Source organism: Cupressus sempervirens, chromosome 7 (assembly GCF_028749045.1).
Source record: "Cupressus sempervirens isolate cs-2001-9-10 chromosome 7, ASM2874904v1, whole genome shotgun sequence".
In the NCBI taxonomy this organism is placed as follows: Eukaryota; Viridiplantae; Streptophyta; class Pinopsida; order Cupressales; family Cupressaceae; genus Cupressus; species Cupressus sempervirens.
Genome location: NC_143124.1, coordinates 68,557,747 through 68,573,846, shown reverse-complemented (window position 1 = coordinate 68,573,846; position 16,100 = coordinate 68,557,747). Strand labels below are relative to the sequence as shown.

Sequence of the window (16,100 nt, the reverse complement as noted above, 5' to 3'; positions counted from 1 at the left end):
CCATACCAATTGTCACAACGAGATCTCTTTCTATAATGAAAAATTTCTACCTGAAAATGCTCTACACTTGTCAACTCCATAATTCAATACAGTCTCCATCCCCAAACATATCCTATATAAAATCACAATGATTTATTACTCAATAGCACTTAAAGGTTACATTAGAGATATTTAAGAAACCCTACAACATCTTGAATATAATTAGGTTTTAGGAAAAAACCAAAAAAGCCCTAAATTACTACTATATTGTTGATCTCTTAATCAAAATTGCTATCACAAAATAATAACTAGGTATTGTACATAGTCCAAGAGCATCTAAGATCTCAAAAAATTAAAGCCAACAATGAGGAAATTGAGTAGGGAACAAAAATCAACTAAAATATATTTCACAAATTTGCGCTTAGATTCAAGCTCAATAATTTACTCTAGTATTACATGCTATTTTGATATATGGATGGTTGTTGAGAAATATTTCATTGCAAGCTTCCATTTTGTACATAAGGGATCTGAAAAACTCTTGTATTTCAATGCCTCACCAGATGTCATCATCATTATTCTATGTACAATGTTAGTAGGATATGAAGCAAGACCAACACCAATTGTAATACCCAAACCAAGAAGAAAACTTGCAAGGAAGTTATTCTGAAGATCCCCAACCAAAACAACTGGATATAGGGAATCATACATTCAAAAGTACAAACCACGGTACACAATAATCCCTACACATGTGATGTTGAATCCAAGGTAAAAACCAACAACACCATCTATCTTTAGAGTTTTATAGTATCCATCAACAAGTCCATTAAATTGTCTTTCTCCTCCTTTCTTTATAGAATTGGCATCATTAGCAAGCCTTGTTTGAGCATAGTCCAAAGAATAAACAAAAAGAAGAGATGGTGCACCAACTGCACCACTAGAAGCAAGATTTCAAGCAAACCATTTCTAGTGGCCATCCTTCTCTTTCTTAAAATTGAATAGTTTCATAAAGTAATCCTTAAAGGAAAAGTTTAGTATCTAAGAGGGGAAATAGAAAATGACATTGGGAGTATTTACTCTCCATAAAGAAATGATACCTTCATCCTTATTGTTCAACCAAAAAATTCTCCAATTCCTTGGTATAGCTCAGAGAGATGACCAGACTTCAACATTTCATCCTAATTTTGAATCAACAACTTGACTCGTTTAATGGGGGTAGTTGCCATTATTGGATACAACGGTATAGATATCACCCATCAAAAAATAAATAATGAAACCTTTCACACCTTTATCTGAAGGTGCTAGAACATTAACAGGTGAGATGTTTGGAATTTCCACAATCAAATTTCTCCATTTAGATGCATGCAAAAGTGCACTCTATGAACCACCATATCCTTGCAAAGGGGTTGATAGCTATCCCTGAGGACACAGTAAGGAATTTTGGCTAGCCTGCTAGTTTAGTGAAGGTCTTGAACCAGGAAATGTTTGACCAGATCACTTCTGCACAACTAATGGAAATTGGTGTCACTCTAACATTCTGACCTGATATCAATGTTGTAGTGAAGAGCCTATGCTGAACTATGCATGAAAGGAGGATAGAAATGTGCAAAATACAATCTCCAAACTAATCATTCTTAGTCTTCTTCATACCCTTATGGATCACACACATTGTGGCATACAAATTATATAAGTACATTACATTTTTATCAAACTGTAACAAACAAAATAACCACATCTGAAACTTATTTATGAAACTTCATTGAGTCTCTAGGAGGATGTCATTAACTCCTGGGACAAATGTTATTTTCTATGATTCTATTTTGGTGCTCTACTATATTTAGAACATTTTCACAACCACCATTTTTCTTGTATAATTTGTACTATACTTGATTGTTGTTCATTAGATCATGCATTTTATCATTTTGTTGTTATTTTTCTATTTAATATACAATTTTTTGAGATAGCATGTGATTTAGAAATTTAAATAATTCAAATTATTAGAAAAACATAAAAATTGATTTACAAGTTTTTTGTTGATTGCAGTATGGTTTTCACAGAAGTAAGATGCTAGCCACAAAATAGATGAGTGGAAATTTTGAAAAATGTAGGAGATTGCAATCACTTTTATAAGTCTTAGTACTCACACATACAATTTCCTAACCTATTAAAGAGTTTGAAAGATTATGATGTCTGCAGACTTTGATGCATGTTAAAATATACTATTTACAAAAAAATAGTGGAAATTTTGAAAAATATAAGAGATTGCAATCATGTTTACAAGTCTCTTAGCACTATCTCTAAAATTTCCTGACCTGTTAAGAGTTTGAAAGATTATAATACCTACAAACTTTGAGTGATGTTAAAATATAATATTTGCAAAATAGATACATTCATTTGATACCATAATGACAAACAAACTAGAGAAATAATATTGATGTTTATAAAGATTAATATCAAAATAGTATGCCTGACTTTCAGGAATTAAATTTAGAGAAAAATTAAAATATATTTCCTGTCAGTAAATAATGACCTAGCTACCTTGTTTTCTAGCTTTCACTTAACTTTCAAGGTTTTCTTCCAATATCATATAAAAGAAGGCATGCCAAAAGGTGTCATATGTTCTGACCATTAAGACAACTTTATATTGCCATTACTTCCTCAAATCTACCAAGCCCTTGGATCAAATTATTTGCCACCAACTACCTTACAAGTCAACTATTAAAATTTGTTCAATATATTGGTATATTTTTAACTTAAATTATTCAAAATACAAGCCTTTTTTTGGGGAGTAAACTCTATTGGATCTTGATTCCAAATTTGGACCACACCCAATAATCTATTTCTCAAGCTTATCAAATCTTACTTGCTCTACTTGTTTCTCATATATCAAGCTTATCCCTATCAACAAACTTAATGTTTTGCATTCTAGTTGTGAATGTTACCCTATAAGTCAACTATTAAAATTTGTTGAATATATTGGTGGATTTTTAACTTAAATTGTTCAAAATAGAAAGCCTTTTTTGGGGAACTAAACTGTGTAGGTTCTTGATTCCAAATTTGGAACACACCCAGTATTCTATTTGTCAAGCTTATGAATGCTTGCCTACCCTACTGGTTTCTCATATCTCAAGCTTAACCCTATCAACCAAATTAGTGCTTTGTATTCTAGTTGTGAATGTTGTTTAACAATTATTTGGTTATATGTTGTAGTATATGGTGGTTCTGGGTCATTGTTCAACTCAATGTTGCCCAAGTAGGTGGCTATGTATTTATAGTTCTTGTTTGTGTGGATAAATAAGTATCCTAGCTACTATAAATAAAAAATACCTAACATGTTTTTTATATGATGAATGTTATGCACTAAGGTCAACAGTAGTTACAGAAGTAAATAGGTATTTTAAAAACTGGACAATTGAAGAATGTGTTTTATGTTTTATGGGATAGTGGTAGTAGATGCCCGTAATGTATTTTAGATTGCCTTACATTATAAGCACACAAATTCAAAGTCAATGCAGGCACATAGGTGTATCATTTGTTTCATCTGAAACATTTATGATTCATGGAGTAATGGAAATATATGTGGAGTCCACATTTGTTGTAATCCTTAATGCATTTCTTGTATGTGATTTTTTTTAGCTACTCCACTGTGTTAAAATAAGCATGTAGGTAGATAGTTTAAGTTAGTTAGTAGGATTCTTGGTGTGATATTGTGAAATGAGGACAAGTTGTAAAGGTGAACTTTTTTCAGTAGAGAAGTGCATGTAGTTTAGTTTCATGCAAGCTGGGAACATTTTTTAGGGAAATATAGATTTAATTAAGAGAGGTGAATCCTTTACAACTCGATAAATTAGGCTCCATTTGGTTCTTGGAACTATACAAATATAGATTTCTACAAATCTAGATTTAGCTAAATCAAGTTTTTGTAAATCTTCATTCTTTATTTTTATAAATTTTAAACTTTTTGTTTCACTCCAAAGATGAGTGAGAAGATACATTTTTATTCGTAAGCTTGGAGTTGTAGGAAGATTTAAAAAAATAGTCTAATCTATTAATTTTACACTCTTCAAAAAGTGCAAGTAGGGGATTCTAATTCCTAGTTGCTAGTGGGAATTCTAATAACCTATTTTTGAGACAAAATGAGAAGTTCGACATTCTAATTGTAGTTTGCCAATTTTGAAAAAAATGCAAAAATTTTCAATTTTGGGATTTGAAAGAGCCAATTCCCTCTTAGAGAATTATAGAGGACATGTCTTTAAAATCAGATATAGATATTCTATGTTTTCCCTCAATTATCTGAGAGTTATGAACATTAGGAGAGAGAAACAAAGTGGAAAATTTGTCCATTTGTATATGGATCTTTTTGGGATAGTATGGTATTTCAAATTTTTAATAAGAAACTTACTGAGTGAATATTTAAAAGGTATGATATTTCCTATCGAGATTTAATATATTAGCATTTACTCATAACAAATTGATCTTAGTTACAACTAATCGAAAGGATGTTTTTAAAATCTTCTCTAAACCAGTGTTTCCATAATTGTCTTCATAAATTCATTTTTATTTTTTTTAATTATCAATTTCTTTTTAAATATAAAAAAATTGATTAGCAAGATTAGTAGTTGAATGAGGCCATCAGCTCCCCAGTTTTAGTAGCATGAGGCCTTGTTATAAACTCTACATGTTTGAAGTCTGAAAGTGATAAATTGGTCTTTTAATCTTTATTTTGAGGCCTTTTGACTTTGGGAAACACTCATTAGAGGTCCAAATAAATTTTTTCAAGCTCTTATTCCAAGAGAAATAGTAGAAAAAGTTTTTGGAGTTCTTGGTCTATTTCTGATTAGAAGTTTATTACATTTCATATATTGGGAATATGAGGAAAAAAAATTTGAGCTCCTATTCAAAGGAAAAATTAAGAAACTATTTTTGAGTGGTAATCTATTATGTTACATATTTTGAGAAATATGAGAAAAAGGTTTAAGGTTTTCAAGCTTCTAGGGGAAGGGAAAAATGAGAAACTATTTTTGATTAGTTGTCTATTATGTTACATATCCTTTTGATTTTTTTTAAGGAGAGAGCTATGTGGGGTTGGAGGTTGTGGTGGGAAAGTCATAAGGATTATTAATGTTTCCAAAGTTTATATTAAAGGAAAAAAATGCTTTTAATGAATTCAAAAATTCATCTCAGATCATGCTACACAATTCACTACCAGATCACCACAAATAGTCTAGAAACAATGATTCAATATGGGTAGATTGCAGATCTTTTGAAACTAATTCCTCAATCTTTCTTGAAATGAATATAATCATAATCATAATTTAATAGTTTATTTTAATTATATTCATCATCTTAAAATAAATGATTCATAATATTATGTTATATGTTATTCTTAATCATATTTGTAATAATAAATTATATTATGTAATATTATTAACAATATTTTCTTTCTTTGTTATAATAGTTTGAATAATGATATTTTACAATGTATTATTATTTACTTAATTAACTTAATTATTATTAATATTAATATTAGTATATTTATTATATTTAATTTATTATTTTGTTTAGCTTTGTATCTAGGCTCTATTATCATTCAAATCTAGCTCTGAAAATGGGACATTACATTATGATCAAGGATATGAAGTTTATCTTATAATTGGGGTTATCAACAGGCGAAGCATAGCCATTGCCTACTAGACTTTACTAGTCCATTATTTCCTTTTGTTATAGGCTTTTTAAAGTAATTTATTATACAAATATTATTTAGTTCTTCATTACATTTATGAATTGGCACTACTTTCTCTATTACTAGGAATAACTTAATGATAGACCATTGATAAAAAAAATTATTTTCATGTGCCTTATTTTTATCAAATTTCTATTTTTATGTTGTTTGTAGACTAAGGTTCAATAAATATCAATGCCAAGTGTAATGAACACTTTTAGCACTCAACTGAGCATAAGGAAGAGGAAATATTTGATCCTTTGGCACCTCCATATGTTAAAAAGTGAGTATTTCAATTAATTGTGTTTCATAGTTTTTAATAGATGTGATTTTTTAATGGGGTTTGATGTTTTATTTAATGCAAAGTCTATTTTCTTGACATAAATTGCATAATCATTTGTATCATTTTTTTTTCTAAGAAGTTAACACAAGAAACAATACTTGTGTGTGGCCAAAGTGCTCCAAATTATATTTTATAAGAGTCTATCACTACAATAATTTAGAAAAGTGTAATTGACATGAAATATAATTTTAAAATGCTTGAACAAAAGAATTTTAAATTATTGAATTATTATTGATAAAGATTTAGATTATTGTTTTTCATAATAACTAAAATTTGTGCTCTTTGAGAAGCGTATATCATGTTATAGTGACCATGATCATTGTAGATCTAATTTTGGGAAGACAACTTTGTCAATTTTTTGCATTGTTCTTTAAAGGGTACTAGCTCAATGGAAGAGCACCTGCTTTATAAGTAGGAGGGTGGTGGTTCAATTCCATTGTGCCCTAATATGAATAAATTAATGATTAAATAAACTACCAAATAAAATACAAAATATACTACCATATATACTACCAAATATACTACCAAATAAAGTACCAAATATACTACCTAAAAAACTACCAAATATACTACCAAATCAACTACCAAATATACTACCGAAAAAATAACCAAATATACTACCAAAATTACAAAATAAACTACCATATAAACTACCAAGTAACAACAATAAATGACTAAATTAATTATCTAATCAATGATTAAAATAGTTTAGTCATAAATTTGGTAGGGAGATAAATGTTTGGCAATAAACTACCATTGGTCATGTGATCAAAATTAGTCACATATCTACAATTTTTATTAGTTTATTTAGTAATATATTGATATTTTTGTACTAGTGCTCGGTTCATGAATGTGATCATTTTGTCATGGATTTTGGGATGACATAATTGGATATACAGTTACATCCTTGATGTTCATTGGCTTGGATTCTTGATTTGGTTATGGTGGTATATCTTCTCAGTTGAGGATCATGGTTATTTGGTTTCTTTTGAGGAGCTCATGATGTGCACTTTGAGTTCTTTGATGGTTTTATGCCTTGGTTGATTCTCATGGTTAGAGGATGGTTTATTCATCATGATATCATGGATAGCTTGGACACACAATTTAGTGGGAACTTGTAATAGTGATTGGGTGACAATGCAAAATCAGTTCCTAGTTGGTGTGCATCTTCTTGTGTTTGTAGAACTTGGTTTCACTTGGTACTCACACTTTGGTTGTGTGGGTGTAGACCTAGAGGATCATCATGTAGGAGATAGATTTTATGATGCCATGGGTGATTTAGGTCCATGGTTGAGTGAGAGTTATTGACATTGATATATTTATTGAGTGTTTGCAGATGTTGGAGGTTTGTCTTAGATCCTATTGTTGCAAAAGTGTCTTTGAAATTTTCATGGTGCACTTGTTATCTTTAGTTTGTGTGAAGATGGTTAGATCTTGAGGACTCATCGGGTTATTTGTTATCTTCATGGTGTATGGAGATAGTTCTTCATGGTATGTGGAGATAGTTTTCTTCATGGTGTGTGGAAATGGTTGCATGTTGAGGACTCACATGGTTCTTCATAAAGGTGTGGTTAATGCTATCATTTAACATATTATCCTTGGTGTGAGGATGGTTTCATTATTGTGTCATAGTATATTCTTGATATGTGTTTAGAGTTGTGACGTGTTATAGTATGTTCATATGGAACATGTTGTCTCTTTGGTTGAGATGGTTAGAATATATTGTCATGTTTATGTTCCTGAGGCCATGGTTGGAACTTTGACAATGATCTTGGTTTAGTTTCTCTGTATTGAGTACATTGATCATAAGCTAGATACTTCATGATATTTCTAAATTGCATTTTGATTTGGCATAGATTGATTGGTTATAGCTGCTCATGGATTCTTAGAGATGGTGGTGATGCTGATTTCTCTTGGATTAGAGAAGTATTTGTTGGGATGGTTGATGGTTTTACCAAGAGAGTCTGAGGGGCATTCACTTGATATGGACATGAGAGGAGATTGTTCTTAGATGAGTCTTGGTTGGAGACTTGGATATCTTAATGAGCATTCTCATTCCCCACTCTTGGTCTACTCGACGGTTTGCTACTTAAGAGGTATAGCCCATTGATTCTCTCAAGTGCATTATATTTATGCTTGTCTTTCATGGATATGGATCTTGAGCTATGGTACATGACTTAGTTCTAGAGGGTTCATTTGAGAGATGGTTGAGCATTGGTTATCTCCATTTGCATATGTTGTTATGTTGGTTGAGTTTGGGAGATGGTTATATATTGGGCATATTCCTTGGATTAGGAATGGTTTATGAGTTTGATCTCCTTGTGAGAGGCTTACATCCATGATTGGTTATATGGTATGGTTTGGGTGTTTTTGAGGCTTCTTGTTGAGGTTTAATAGAGAATATCACACTTGCATAGTTTACATCTAGAGGTGTGCATAGAAGGACATGATGCAAGTTATAATTTGCATGGTTTCTCTTTATCTTCCTGGATGTTTGGTTTCACTTACATTGATTTGAGATTGGTTGGAGATTGTGATCACTAGTTTGTGCTCATGTATGTCATGTGAGAGATGACATGGTTATTCCTTTATCTCTTTCCTCTATTAGTTGTGGAGAACTTGGGAGAGTGTCGGAGACTTTTTATGAGAATTATTCTTGGAAGTTATTGGTTTATGTATTGTGGATGTCCTTGAGACTACATGGATTCACTTCTTTGAGATGTTTTGAGTGGATTGGTTATAGATTTGACATTATCATTTTCAATGGGACCTTCTTGGTATACATGTGACAGGTATTGCTCTTGAGGCTTGCGATTGCAAGCTACAGATTGGATATGTCAACGATTTGAGATTCAGTTGTTATACCTTTGGAGGTATGGATAGTTGGATGGATTTGACACTTTTTTTGGGTGTTATTTTAGCTATGGATTTTTTTTGACAACTATGGATACACTTTATTACCATTGGATTAGGTTTTTTGTGCTTGGTATTTCAGTTGGTACAAGATTTTATGATCTTCTACTATGACAAGTTGGGTGGTTTTCTCTTTGGATGGCTTCTATGTATGTCCAGTAGCAATGGCATAATAGGAGGTGAGATCATTCATGTTTGAGATGCTGGATACTTTAATTTTGTTGTGGGTACTGAGATGGAGCTCTTCATGTACTTTGATCCATGATGGTGGATGTGCCAGTAGGGATTTTTTCCTTGTTCGTTTATGTGGCTACAAATTGACCCTATGCAATTTATACAACAAGTGGGAGATTGTTGACATAATGAGTGTTGCACACATTTCATAATATTTAAATATTTTATTATTAAATTTTATTATGTAATGTTGTATCTAGGAGCACCTAGATAGACATGCAACATGTAAAGATTCCCATTTGATATACTTGATGAGTTGTATTGTAACATTATGGTACTATTTCATGTAATCATTTAATATTTAGGGAAAGAATTAAATTTCCAATATTAAATGTGGGTTCAATAGGTTAGGTAGCACATGGTTTATGTAATACCACTTGGTGGTTTTATAGGACTTGCTACTATATAATAGCCACAATGGTAGTTGTTGCATGCGAGAAGAGAAAAAGGGAAAGAGTTGAGCAGGACAAGGCCTGATAGGTTAGCCAAGGGAGCATTTGTGAAGGTTGGAAGCATGGCATGGGATGTGTGGATTCATGCTTGTTCACATAGATTGCTCAGTTGGCTTTGAAGGCTTCTATGGTTGTATTCAAATGGTATTTTAGCTGAATAATACATGTGATGGATGCTTTTGGAGGTTGGGTTTTTCCCTCAATGAGGGTTTCCTAGGGTATATCTTGTGTCACAATTTTTTTGGATATGTTGTCTATTCTCTTTCATGTCTATTTTAAGTACATATTTATTTTAGATCTATTATGGGTTATGTGGAAACAATTATATTCTTTGTTGCAAGTTTTCTTTACACCAAACTCAAGGTGGAGTCCACATATGGGCTTGATTAGATTTTCATGTCTTTCTTCTCCTGGAACTAGTGGATTATGATGAACTAGGAGAAATTTTCACATATTCATGGCTATGAATAACATGTTGGGTTGGAGTAAAATGAACCTCTTAGTGATCTAGGTAATCCTTTTGGTCATAACCAGGTTGTGGCTGAGATAGAGGATGGGAGGGCTAAGGAATAGCCTCTTCATGATGTGGGGGAAAGTAGGAGGCATCTCTATAAAGGGAATCCATAATAAAGCATTTAAGTAAGCAGCTTCATAGAAATCCTAAAGAAACATAAAAGACCAAAAATCATACCAACACTTGTTCTATTGAAAATAGTAGATGCATAAAGTCACCATGGTGTTAGGTGAATTCATCCAAAGGCTGATGGCATTGAGAAAAACACCCAATTTCTTAGTGAATGGATCTTCAAACTAGCTAACCAACAAACTTATGAACTAAAAACTTATCCAAATAGGCATGCCAAAAAATTTTGACACAAAAATCTACACCCTTGCTTGAGATATGACCCTCAAGTGACCTTGCACAACATGAAAACAACCTCCAAGTGTAGGAATTACCTTCTAAGGTTAAATACTTGGAAAAGGCTAGCTTCCATAAAATCAAGATGCACCTAAACGAAAACTTTTGAGGAAAAGGGAGAGAGAATGCATAAAAATAAATGATGAAAGGGAAAGGGGGTGATGCACTAGATTGAAATAATGGTTACAAATCTAGCTATAAATGTGCAAAACATGAATGGAAAACCCAAATGCATAGATCTTGACTCTATATATCTCCCAAAACTCACACATAGGTCAGAATTAATGAGTTGATACAAGGAAAAAATAGCTTTCACAATGTAGCATTTATGAGAAAATTGACACAATGTGTATACTAGGAAGACAAAAGGAAAGCATTCAACATAAGGAAATATATCTATATGTACAAATCAATGTAAGAAAAGGTACAAAAATTGAGTTGTCATTAATGGAAGAAAATGTAACTAATTTACAAAGCATATGTTGTTGCAAAAATGAAAATAGAGAAGAACCCAGGAAAAGTATTTACAACTTGTCTTTATAGATTAGGCATAGCTCAAATGAAGCATTGAAGTTCAAATCCAAACAAGATCGGAGGTAAGAGTTGCAAAGATCAATAAATGGATATCAAAATAATATTTGATCTTTGAAGTGCAACTTGTTGTTTGAAACGATAGGAAAGCCAAAAAGAAATGCACCCAGTCGTAAGAGATCAAATCCCAAAAGAACTAATCATTAAAAGCAATAAAATAGACATGGAAATATATTAGCATTGTAAAACAAGGCCCAAAGGGTCACCTAGCATTAAAGAACTAGCCTTGGAGACATGTGTTGGATGCAAAAGATCAACTTGTAATGTTATCAAAGAAAATGTGGGTAGGGATAACACACACATTATCCCACCTGCATATACCTTTGGAGTTAACCCACGTGAAAAAGATCATATCTTCCCCAAGAGTGGAGGACCATCGATTAAGATCTTTTCATTTAAAATGGATAGCCCAAATTCTGCAAAAATCTCACATTGAATGATTAAAACACAACTGTTGATGAAGATAAGCTTTAAATTTAATAGTTGGCACATTTTCAAATGCACAGTAGAAGAAATAACAAAACACTTTTTCTATTTCGCAGGCCACCAAAGTGACCTTTGCAAAATAGCACAATGGAGTAACATGAATAGTTAATTGCAAACTTGCATGTTAACTCACCAAAGAATCTAGCCCATTGAAGACCTCTCAAATCAGTTATATGCAATGAGCTGGATGGGGGCAAAAATAACCAACAATAAGTTTTTCCTATGTTTAGACAACCCCATCACAATAAATAAAATGATTTATATGAAAAATGTAAAATATCATTTCTACTTTTAAACTTAGCACTAAAAGTACTTGGAAAATATTTTGTCATGTTCGAGTAGGTAAAAGACAAGTTCCTCAATAGAGATACTTTTTTTTACCAAAATCACAAAGATTTTAATTTATGAGAAATTGCGAGGAAGAAAGTTGGAAAAAGAGGAGTGCTAGGTAAAGATACAAAGAAATACAATACTTTATATAAATGTTCAAAAAAATCACAATCTTTTTGCATGAAAGAAATCCGCCTCTAAAACATTTATGCATTTATTCTATAAATTTTCTAATACAAAACCCATCCTCTTTATAACTCAATATCTCTCTATCACTATATCTCACCATTTATATCTATTTATGTCTCTTCCTCTCTAAATCTCTCTCCCCCGTCTCCCTCTATTTATATCTCATTTTCTCACTTTATAGTGATCTTTATCTATATCTTCCACTTCCACCACCCCCTCCCTGCCCCTATTAGGATTAAACAATGACATAGATAACAATTACATGAAAATATAATCAATATAATAATATATTAAATTTCATAGAAGAGAACAAAAGACACCAAGATTTAAAATGGTTCACCCAATCCTTGGGCTATGTCCACCAAATAACAAGTCCAATATTATTACGATCTAGTGATTACATCCTGATTACAATCTGTAATTCCTTATAGCTCAATATCATTGCAAGAACTGATTTTTACATAATATATATGAAAATCCCTAACCCTAAGCCCTTTTTATACATGTATTTTTTCCACTTTAAGGTTAAATTAGTTACAACATGTAGGCCATAAAATGTTGATAAAATAGCCCCAAAAAAAAAAATCTCAAGGGCCACGCCCCCAAACCCCCACTTAGGGCTCGAGCTAGCCCTAAACCCCATTGAGGAATTATGGAGTATGTACAGTACTTCCCTAATCAGTCACCACAAACTAACACCACCCCCTTCCCCCTCCCCTATCTCAATATATCTCCCCATTTCTACCTCTCTTTCTCTATTACTTTCTGCCTCTATCTTTATCTTTATATCTCCTCCTTTTTCACTCTCTTTTTTATATATTTATATCTTCCATCACCACTACCCCGCCCCACCCCTCTCCTCCTCTCTCTCCTTCCCCTCTCCATATCCCTCTTCCTTTCTTTTTCTTTTTCTCAAAATAATTAACATTAAAAATAATATTAAATAAATGAATGATGTAGAATTATTTGAAGTGTATCTATAGTACTTAAAATAAGAATATAGATATAATTTTTTATTTAAATTTTTTAATAATAAGGTTATTTTATGTTTCAAATATGGAGGAGGGAGAGATCTATAGGGAGATATAGCATTAAATTTCTACCTTATTTTTAACTCTAAACTAGTCCATTTGACATCTACAAGACAACATACTGATTGGGCTCAAACTTCCAAAAAACTAGTACTATCCACTCACTTACTAGGTCTAAGTGGTCTAGATCACTTCTAAATTTAATGAACATGATCAAGCTTGCTTCCTTAGCTAGAGGTATTAATTTAGTTATGTCTATAAATCACTTGGTAATTATTATTCATATATATAGGTTCAATAATTATTATGTATATGTTAATTTTATATTGTTTCAATATCAAATTATTTTAGTATCTATTTAAAAATCTCTTGTAAAACTTTTAAATATTGATAAAAATATGTTGTAGATATTAGTTTTATATTGTTTCAATATTAAATTATTTTGGTGTCTATTAAAACCTCTCTTGCCTAAAGAAATTGCCTCATTCTTTTCCTTCACTTAAAATAATAAACATCTTTGATCATTATATTAAAAAATACCTTCTAATTTTTTTATTTTTTCAAAAATGAATATATTTAAATTTCAATACTTATTTGATAGGCTATTTTGTAGGAGGATAGCCACTAGATTCAATGTTGGACACTGACAAAATAAAAAATGGTGATAGAAAAGGGTGAGTTTGTTGTAGATCATCAGCTCCACAAAGCGATGATGGACATTGTCATTGATGTTTTGGTAAGGAAAGTGATAATGATTGTGTTTTCCCTTGATGAGATTAACACATGGATATTTTGTATTAAAGAATATTAACAAAACAATTTGATATTTAGCTCCCTCGGCCCATTGTCACCTTAAACCATATGGAGTGTGTGGGGTTGATTGAATGCAACTGTGACTAGTACTAAAAAACCATCTTTCTAATGTCCCCAAGCCCTCCCATGGTGGTTTCCTAGAATAGGAATCCTTCTAGTGTAACAGGAGACCTAGAATTATAGGAGAGCCAGTGGTAGGAGCAATAGTCCTCACATGACACAAGACTTGATGTTACAAGAGGGGTAAAGGAGTGACAGTCCTAGCATTACAAAAAAGCTAGTGTGAGAGGAGAGAGGGGATAAGGGAATGAGGAGAAGGAGAAGATGGTGTTACAGATGTTAAGTTTGATTCCCAGGGGGTTGAACCCATGAAAGGAGGTGGTGAGGGATTTGATTTCATGATATCATATGCATGATTTGATTTCATGATATCATATGTACGATGTGTTGATCGACAGAGCACTACACATCGATGGTGATATAGCAAGTGAACATGTGGGTGCAATTGGTATGATCAATGGTGAGCCACTTCCACAATCCATTGACGTACAAGCCAGTACATCTATCAAAAGGCAAAGTTGATAATTATTAAATTCAACCCAAAAATTTATATAAAGAAATCTATTTTTAAACATAAAAATATATATTCATTTGTTTAATTGGGATGATGTTGATTTCTTTTCTAATCAAAATAAAATTTAAAAAATCTATTAAAAAATATTAAAACATTATAATTTATAAGTTGTAATTTAAAAAATAATAATAGATGTATTTTCGCAATATATTTATAGGCTAGAATTTTTAAAAATTTATAAAAATAAAACTCTTAAAAATAATTTTTAATAAAACTTAATTATAAAATCAAAAAAAGATTATATTGTAATATGTTTATTTATATATTTTATGATTTGAATAACAATATTTCAATTTAAACTAAATATTAAATAATATGTGTAGACATCTAATTTTGATTACATAGATTCATAATCAAATTTACTTATCTTCTAAAGTATATTTTAATTAAATACTTAATATTTAATTATTTTAGTGCTATCCTCTAATTAATTAATTAAATTAATTAATTATAGCCTAATTAATAAATTAAGAAACAACTAATAGTGTAATTTATTAAAAAAAATTCTCTTTCCTCTATTAAATTAAATAAATGCAAAACCATTTAATTTAATCTCCAAAGCTCATCTCTATTTAATTTATTTAATTAATTGAATCTCATGCACCAAATATTCCTCTTTTAATAAAATAATTCATTTATTTAATTAAATCTCATGCACCAAATATTCATCTTTTAATAAAATAATTTATTTATTTAATTAAATCACATGCACTATATATTCCCTTTTTAGTTAAATTATTTATTTATTTAATTACATCTCGTGCACCAAATATTCCTCTTTTAATTAAATAATTTATTTATTTAATTAAATCTCACATGCACAAATTATTCCCCTTTTAATTAAATAATTTATTTATTTAATTAATCTCACCCACCAAACTTTTCTCTAACAGACCCATCCACCTCCCACATCATGCAATCAACTTAGCCACCTCACCCACCTTAATTGAAACACATCACCTCCTCTTCCATGTCTACAATCCCTTTTCAGATCACTTGCATAGATTAAGGCATAATTTATTCCCTCTAATTCAAGCCCAAGTCTACTCTCATGCCACATATCCTCCTCCTAACATTATCCAAGCCCCATTTAATGAGCCTCATCAATCCATCCTCCATCTACCCATCCCCATTGAGGAAACTCCTATTCATCCATCTGAATATTTCACCCATACATCTTTTATTACACCATCCACTCCTAACCAATTCTGTCAAGATCTTGTCCAAAAGCATGTTGAAATATCTATTGGCATTAATTATCAAAATCCTTAACATGAACAAATTTCCACAATCAATCATAGTAGAGAGATGCATTTTCTAGATTTCATTGTGTGTCATATTTTTGCATCAACGTTTCAAATAACACTTGGTGATCCATCATCCTCTAGCTCTTTACATTCTGATGATGGACCACTGAGTGTGATTTGAAACATTGATGCAAAAATACAACACACAATCAAATGTAGA

The 16,100-nt window shown here is 31.3% G+C and overlaps 1 pseudogene; it reads right to left on the bottom strand.

Annotated features, from left to right (window-relative positions):
• Positions 1–438: 438 nt before the first annotated feature.
• LOC149545528 (ADP/ATP translocase 1, mitochondrial pseudogene) overlaps positions 439–16,100 on the bottom strand; it is a 57,162-nt pseudogene continuing 41,500 nt past the window's right edge.